The sequence below is a fragment of the Microtus oregoni genome, unplaced genomic scaffold (genome assembly GCF_018167655.1).
Source record: "Microtus oregoni isolate MIOR12 unplaced genomic scaffold, Mior012 000096F_ref0000112, whole genome shotgun sequence".
Classification (NCBI taxonomy): domain Eukaryota; kingdom Metazoa; phylum Chordata; class Mammalia; order Rodentia; family Cricetidae; genus Microtus; species Microtus oregoni.
The window spans coordinates 1,851,575-1,859,520 of record NW_024544709.1 but is presented as its reverse complement, the minus strand read 5'-3'; positions in this window follow the sequence as shown (position 1 = coordinate 1,859,520).

Below are 7,946 nucleotides of genomic sequence, written 5' to 3'. Positions count from 1 at the left end.
ACTGAAATACTTCCTCTAGGCAGACCCTAGGACAGAAGATGGTAATCACTCCATGCTGCTTCTACAGAAAGGTAAGTGACATAGGTACAAATGAAGGATTTCTGTCCGGAAGCTGTCAGCTGGATCCTTGTGGGGTGGGAGGTTGCCCTCTACTGGGCATGTTTATAGAAAATAAATATTTAGTGGTTTTGCCCAGTTAGAGTTTCATAAACAAAACATTCTATCAAACTCACCTCGGAAGAACAAAAAATAATAGTGTACCGTATGCAGCTTTCTTCCTAGAGAAGAAAGTCTTCAGCCACCATACACATGAATCAAGCATTCAACAGAGAGGGGAGTGATTCAAGGTTGAAAGAGAGAGTTGTACTTTTTTTTTTTTTTAAACAGAACTGATCTGGTCTGGGTCCACACTGAATTTTCCATATGTCAACAAAAGAACACATAGTGAATCTTCCTGGAAAGGCCTTACCATTCATACAAGAGTACACGGATTACCTCTGACTTCTTTCCAGCAGGTAAAGAGGAATTTTTATTGGACAACAAAACAAAACCCAACCTTTGGAGATGTAGGCTTGATTTTGTAGATTTCAGAGCTTCACATGATTCCACAGAAACAAACATATTGTGCAACAAAGACGTATAAGACCCTACTACTTCCCCTAAGGAGTGTACTGTATAGATGACTCAAATTTTAAAAGTTTCAGAAGTGGATGCATTTTATTTTATGGAATTATAATTGATTAAACCTGATAATGAGCTTTTCACCAGATAATACTTTCTTTTAGAAGAAGATTTTATATTAAAAAAAAGGTGGAGGTAGCAGGAAAGAAGTAACTGAGAAATAGATCGCCATGAATTTTTTGCTCTCCTAAATTTCTTGTTTTATTTTATTTTAATTTTTTGGTTGTGAGCCTAGCCTTTAATGGCTGAGCCATCTCTCCAGCCCTTACTTTTTTAATACTATTTCTTGGTCCAAATTTTCAAGCAGAATGAAGAATAAAGACACATATACTCCTAACACATATTAAATTAAAAATTTTATAACAATACATCATATTTATATGCCCTAATATATAACTCATATTTATTGCCATGCATTTTATAAACAGTGGACTCTTACATATTTAATTATTTATGTGTTCTGGAAAAGACCTCAGGGCCTTCTGCTTGCTAGCATGTGTAATACCACTAACCTAATGAATAATAAAAATGTGATACATTAATACAATGCAATAATATTCAGCTGTTAATAAAAAATGAAACCTGAAGGTGAATGGATGAAGCCAGAAATGATCACTTGACTGAGGTGACCCCAGACCCCATGGTACAAACATTGCACACTTTTCTTAAATGTAGATCTTAGATTTTAGGTTTTAGATGCTTGCGCTTCAGATTGAATAATCACTGAGCCTAGATAGCCAACAAGGGACCAAGGAGAAGGAAATGATTCTCCACAAAAGAGGAAATAGCTGATGTAAGAAGTGAAAGATACCAATTATCACCTTTTTAGCTTCCATCCAAGACTATCATATCTCTCTATATTTCTTTCTCTTATCTCTTTTCTTTTCTCCCTTTTCTGTTCTGCCTCTCCATCTCTTCTTCCTCTAATTTTCCCCTACTCTATCCCAATTTGGTATTTAAGACACAAAGTTTAATTGTTTAAACTTTTTCAATTCCATTTTTAAATGGCCTGTTATCTACCAAATCACGGAAGATACGACCACACAAAATTTTTTCAAAATAATTTGCCCTATTTACTCCTCTTCCCATATTTGTCATGGATACGAGATATACTTTGTCATCCTTAGAGGTCACCCATTTTCAAGTGTTCTTTCAACCTGAGAGATTTAGAGACAATCATTTTCATTGACTAAGTCCACAATTAAAAGTGTAGTTAGCACATCATTAAATAGGCTCTGGTGGTATAATGTCCTACAGCTCTCTTCAAGACAAGTTTTTCCTAAATGCATCTAAGAACAGTGAACATAGTGATGCGGATTAAAGAAAACAGTCACGTTGTGTAATTAGCCAAAGTGTAGGAGACCACACAAGGACAAAAAGTCAGTTGGATGTCTTGAATAATAAGAAAAAAAAATGTCTAGAATGAAAAAATAAAACAATAAGTAGCTCAAGATTGCATTTTTTAATAATATGAATGATGATAAGTTTTCTATTATTTACATATGAATATAAATTATATTAAGGATATATCTTTGCTATGCAAAAGCTTTTTGAAAATGCAAATGAGTTCATCTCCATCTGTTATAATGCTTGCAACAAATTTACATAGCATTTCACATGGCATTACCATAACCCGAGGGAGCAGTCTTCTATTCCTGTTTCTTCATTCTATGAAGAAGATTTTTTTGTATTTGTTCCTTTTATTTTTGTTTACTGAGGTAGAGACAGGCATATAAGGTAGCCCATCTTATGACTTAGAAGAAAAACACTATATTTCTTGTGAGTATATCTATAAGTCAAAGAAAGAGGAAAGAGAATTACCTTAAAACTGGTGCTGGGACATTATTAGATTTACATTTTGAAATAAATGTCTTGCATCCAAGTCATTTCCTCCATTCATACATAATGGAAAAGTGAATAATATAGAATGAGTAATGACAGAGTATAAATCAACTACTGAATAACTATTACGATAAAGAAACATAGTTTTATTATTTAAGAAACACATTATTATATCTTCAGTGTTGCCAAGGAACCAAACATTTTTATCATTAGTGATAAATTATTTATTATTAATATATTATTATTTTGTTCTGAAACAGGATTTCACTGTGTAGTACAGCCTAGCCAGGAAGTTATTATGGAGCCCAGGCTAACTTGGAATTATAATCTTCCTGCCTCAGTTTTCTGAGGACACAAGATTCTTACATTTAAAAATATGAGTGACACTAATGCCCATATGTTACAAGGGTGCTTAGGTCTTTTTTTTCAATCCAACATCTAGAATATGATATGTAACATTAGGTTTGAAAGTTACTTAGCCAAAGGGAAGTAGACCAAATTTCCGGGGAGAAAATGGGATCTTGGGGATGGGGTGGAATGGGGGTAAAGGGAGATGGGGAGAGAAAAGGTAGAAGGGAAGGAGGGGGGACCTGGGAAACAGGAGAATTGGGATAAAGGAAAGGTGGATAGGGGAGCACGGAACCACAATTCTTAGTTAAGGGAGCCAGTTTAGGGTGGGCAAGAGACTTGACACTAGAGGGGCTCCCTAGTGCCCAAGATGAGGTTCCCAGTTAGTTCCTTGGGCAGCTGAGGATTGGGAACCTGAAATGACCCTATCCTAGAGCAATACTGACGAATATCTTGCATATCATCATAGAATCTTCATCTGGTGATGGATAGAGTTAGAGACAGAGACCCACACAGGAGCACTGGACTGAGCTCCCAAGGTCCCAAGGAGGAGCAGAAGGAGGGAGAACATGAGCAAAGAATTCGGGACCACGAGGCGTACATCCACCCACTGAGACAGTGGAGCTGATCTACGGGGAGCTCACCAAGGCCAGCTGGACTGTGACCGAAAAAGCATGGGATAAAACCGGACTCTCTGAACATGGCGAACAATGAGGGCTGATGAGACACCAAGGACAATGGCAGGGGGTTTTGATCCTACTTAATGTGCTGGCTTTGTGGGAGCCTAGCCAGTTTGGATGTTCACCTTCCTAGATATGGACGGAGGGGGGAGGACCTAGGACTTGCCACAGGGCAGGGAACCCTGACTGCTCTGTAGACTGGAGAGGGAGGGGGGGAGAGGAGTGGGGGGGAGGGGGAGAAGGGTGGGAGGAGGGGGAGAAGGGTGGGAGGGGAGAAGGGTGGGAGGAGGGGATGGGAAATGGGAGGCTGGGAGGAGGTGGAAACTTGTTTTTTTGTTTATGTTTTTTTCTTCTGTTCGCAATAAAAAAAAATAAAAAAAAAATAAAAGTAAACAGAAAAAAAAAAAAACGAAAGTTACTTAGCCAAAGAGTATTATCGGTCAAGTGATAATTAAATTAAATATTAACTAAAATTCTTTTTGGATAGTGGCTTAAGCCAAATGTTAACTTCATATTTTTTCAAAATGTATAAAGGTATTTGATATCTACTGTACCTCCCATTAATTTGCTGCCTAATAACAAACTATAAATTAAATATTAAAATTAATAAAAAATAAATACAGCAAAAGAAGCTATGCATGGTAGTTCTTACCTTAAGTCTAGCATGGTGTGGTTGAAGCAGAATAACTTATGTGATCCCTATGCTACAAGTATTGCCTGCACAATATGATACTGTCACAAGATATCAAAGAAACAAATAAATGTGGGTGAGCAACCATGCAAAGTCAAAGAAAAAATTTAAAAATCTATCAGCCTTCATTAACATTCATATTATTTTTCCATATAAATAATCTCTTTAGAAATATTATACTGACTTATTGGTAAAATTTCTCCAGTGTTTGTACCGAGTTGTTGCTTTTAAAGATGGATAGAGGTGGGCAGTCCTTGGGCTTCCCACAGGTCAGGGAACCCTGATTGCTCTTCAAGCAGATGAGGGAGGGGGACTTGATCGGGGGAGGGGGAGGGAAATGGGAAGCGGTTGTGGGGACGAGGCAGAAATCCTTAATAAATAAATAAATTTAAATTAAAAAAAATAAAATGGCAAACTCAAAAAAAAATTAAGATTAAAAAAAATAGATTCAATAATCTGCCTTATAGTTTTTCAAATTCTACAAAATCTATCAAATCCATCTGCCAGATTTTATTCCATTGAGTATTTTCGGGGGTACTTCTTGGAAGTAGTGATTTTGGTTTTATAAAGAACAAGTAGAACATATCATTATACATTTTTCTCTGCTCTTATCCTTTCCTCTCCCCTCCCCTTCAACCCTCTCCCAAGATCCCCATGCTCCCAATTTACTCAGGAGATCTTGTCTTTTTCTACTTCCCATGTAGATTAGATATATGTATGTATCTCTTAGTGTCCTTATTGTTGTCTAAATTTGCTGGGATTTTGACTTGTAAGCTGGTTTTCTTTGCATTATGTTAAAAACCACTTAAGAGTGAGTACATGTGACACTTGCCTTTCTAGTCTGGGTTACCTCACTCAAAATGATGTTTTCTAGCTCCATCCATTTTCCTGCAAAATAAAAGATGTTGTTATTTTTTTCTGCTGTGTAGTACTCCATTGAGTAAATGTACCACATTTTCCTTATCCGTGCGTTAGTCAAGGAACATTTAGGTCAATCTTTGAAAGAGTTCCATGAAGGCTTCCTTTGGGCCCTGTATAACTTTAGTAAATGATTTAGCTTTCTTTATTATTATTATTATTATTATTATTAAAAAACTCCACCTCCTCCCCTCCTCCCATTTCCCTCCCCCATCCTCCCATTTCCCCTTCCTCTCCCTCTCCAGTCCAAAGAGCAGTCAGGGTTCCCTGCCCTGAGGGAAGTCCAAGGTCCTCCCTGCTCCATCCAGGTCTAGGAAGGTGAGCATCCAAACTGACTAGGATCCCACAAAGCCAGAACATGCAGTAGGATCAAAACCTAGTGCCATTGTCATTGGCTTCTCAGTCAGCACTCATTGTCTGAAATGTTCAGGGAATCCGGTTTGATCACATGCTGCATCAGTCCCAGTTCAGCAGGCCTTTGGTGAGCTCCTGTTAGATCAGCCCTGCCGTCTCAGTGGGTGGGCGCCCCCCTCGCAGTCCTGACTTCCTTGCTTATATTCTCCCTCCTTCTGCTTCTCATTTGGACCTTGGGAGCTCAGTCTTTTCTACTTCTGAAATTCTGTCCCAAGCATTCAATGTCACATGACTAACACATACAAGAATTATGGGCTAATATATGTTACAAGAGTTAATAAGAAGTCTGAGCTAATAGCTCAATCAGTTTATAACTAATGTAGGTCTCTGTGTGCTTGTTTGGGACTAAACGGATGTGGGACTTGGTGGGACAAAAATCTCTGTCAACAATTCCTTAGTGTTTAATTGATTGCTCATTACATAGTCTCTAATTTCATGTGTAAAAAACAATGAAAATGGTTCTGTCTGCCTGTTTTTCAGTGAAACTTCATATGGCAGTTTATTGAACACAAAAGGAGGAAATGCTGAGGAAAATGAAAGTTTGGTGAAGAAACAAAAACAGAATCCTTGATGTGAATTTCAAACTGAATACAAATAGAGTTACAGAAGAACTATTGAAATCAGGGACACTGAAACGCCCACTGTCTAGAAGTGTTTTCATTCAGCAATAGGAATGGAACAAAGGAAATTTTTATGAAAATTGCCAAAGTAGAAATAAAAATAATTTGAACAAATTGGTGCTATAAATGATTCCACATCAAAGGAACTCTCAAGAATATTGCACCACTTAAAAGCTAAAGAATCAAATGTTTAAGGAAAATCTAGAATGGCTTATACTGAATTATTAAAGCAAACTTGATGCTTCCTCTCTGCAGCTGAGAAAAGGCATGCCTGATGTTATTTTTACAAGGAAGTAAATCACTTAAATCTTTAATGTTTCTAATATTTTATATTATACTATGTTCATTAGACTACATTTATTTTTCTAGGCATGACTGTAAAAGATTCTTAGAAGATTAGTATAGAATGTTTAAAAGTCAATGTGGTGAGTACAATCACCTACATATATTAAGGTTCCTTCTCATCCTTTGAAGCTGCCTGTTTGGTGTCAAGGTGCTCCACTACTGCACCCAGAGCACATTGCCTGTTTCTAAAGTGAGGGATCCCATAGGATAGTGAATAGTTTTCAAAAAAATGAAACTGGTCTGACCAGTTTGTGAGAACACAACAGCAGTGGTGTATTAACAACAACAATCTACTAGAGTAAACATGTTTATAGACAGTTGCCTTTTAAGTCTTGTCAGAGGTTGGTAGAGAGAAAACTCTCATTCAACATAGTTCTCTGGTTGACTGGATTCTGCAGCAAGATGGTGTCAGTGTGCATGTTATGATCTGAGCACACTCAAGAAACTAAAACAAAACATGTCGCTTTTCATATCAAACAAATTATGGTTAAATGAAAGTGACTCAGTTTTAACGATGCACTCAGTGAAATGCGTGCTGAATGGAGCCGCTCTGAAAGACCACAGCAATCAGGATTCTTGGACACAGGCCAGTTGGTTTTCACTTTGTACGTTCCGTCCATCTGTAAGCACTATCAATATTGACAGTTTCCCACGGCACGACTATAACGTTTGCTCAACATTTTGTAGATGTGTACCCATGGATTAGAAGAGAAGACCTGGATGCTAATCTCCTGGCTTCTGTCCTTACTTTGCCCCTAGCCCAACCTTTATGTCATAGAATTGTCAAGACTCATGGTGTTCTGTTCAGACATTAATGTTTTCCACATTTCTCTTTCTTATCTGAGGATTCTTTATACCTGTACTTATTCTTTTAAAATATAATTCCCATTTCTGTTTGGAAGTTCAATGTGGACTCAACGTTCATATATTAACAACTTAGAAATTTTAAAAACTTCATTGCTTCTATTATTTGTTTTACATTTATTTTTTGTGTGCATGTATGTGTACACACAACATGGTGGGTATTTGGAAGAGTCAGAGGACAATTTGCAAGAGCTGGGTACCTCCTGCTACTATGTGGTCCACTTAGTTCTGACTCAGGTGATGTGGGAGTCCACTCTGTACGCTGTGAATACTATTAATGAATAAAAAAGCTGTCTTGGCCTGTTGATAGGGCAAAACTTAGGTAGGCAGGGAAAACGGAATGGCAGGCTGGGAAGAAGGCAGAGTCAAAGAGATGCTATGCAGCTGCCGCTAGAGTCAGACATGCCAATAAAAAGCCAGAGTTGATGGGCCAAACAGTGATTTAATTAATACAGTTTCTATGTAGTTATTTCGGGGCTAATCTAGCTGGACATCCGGGACGAACAAGCGGGCCCCCTCCTCCAACACTCGGGTTGTACTGCT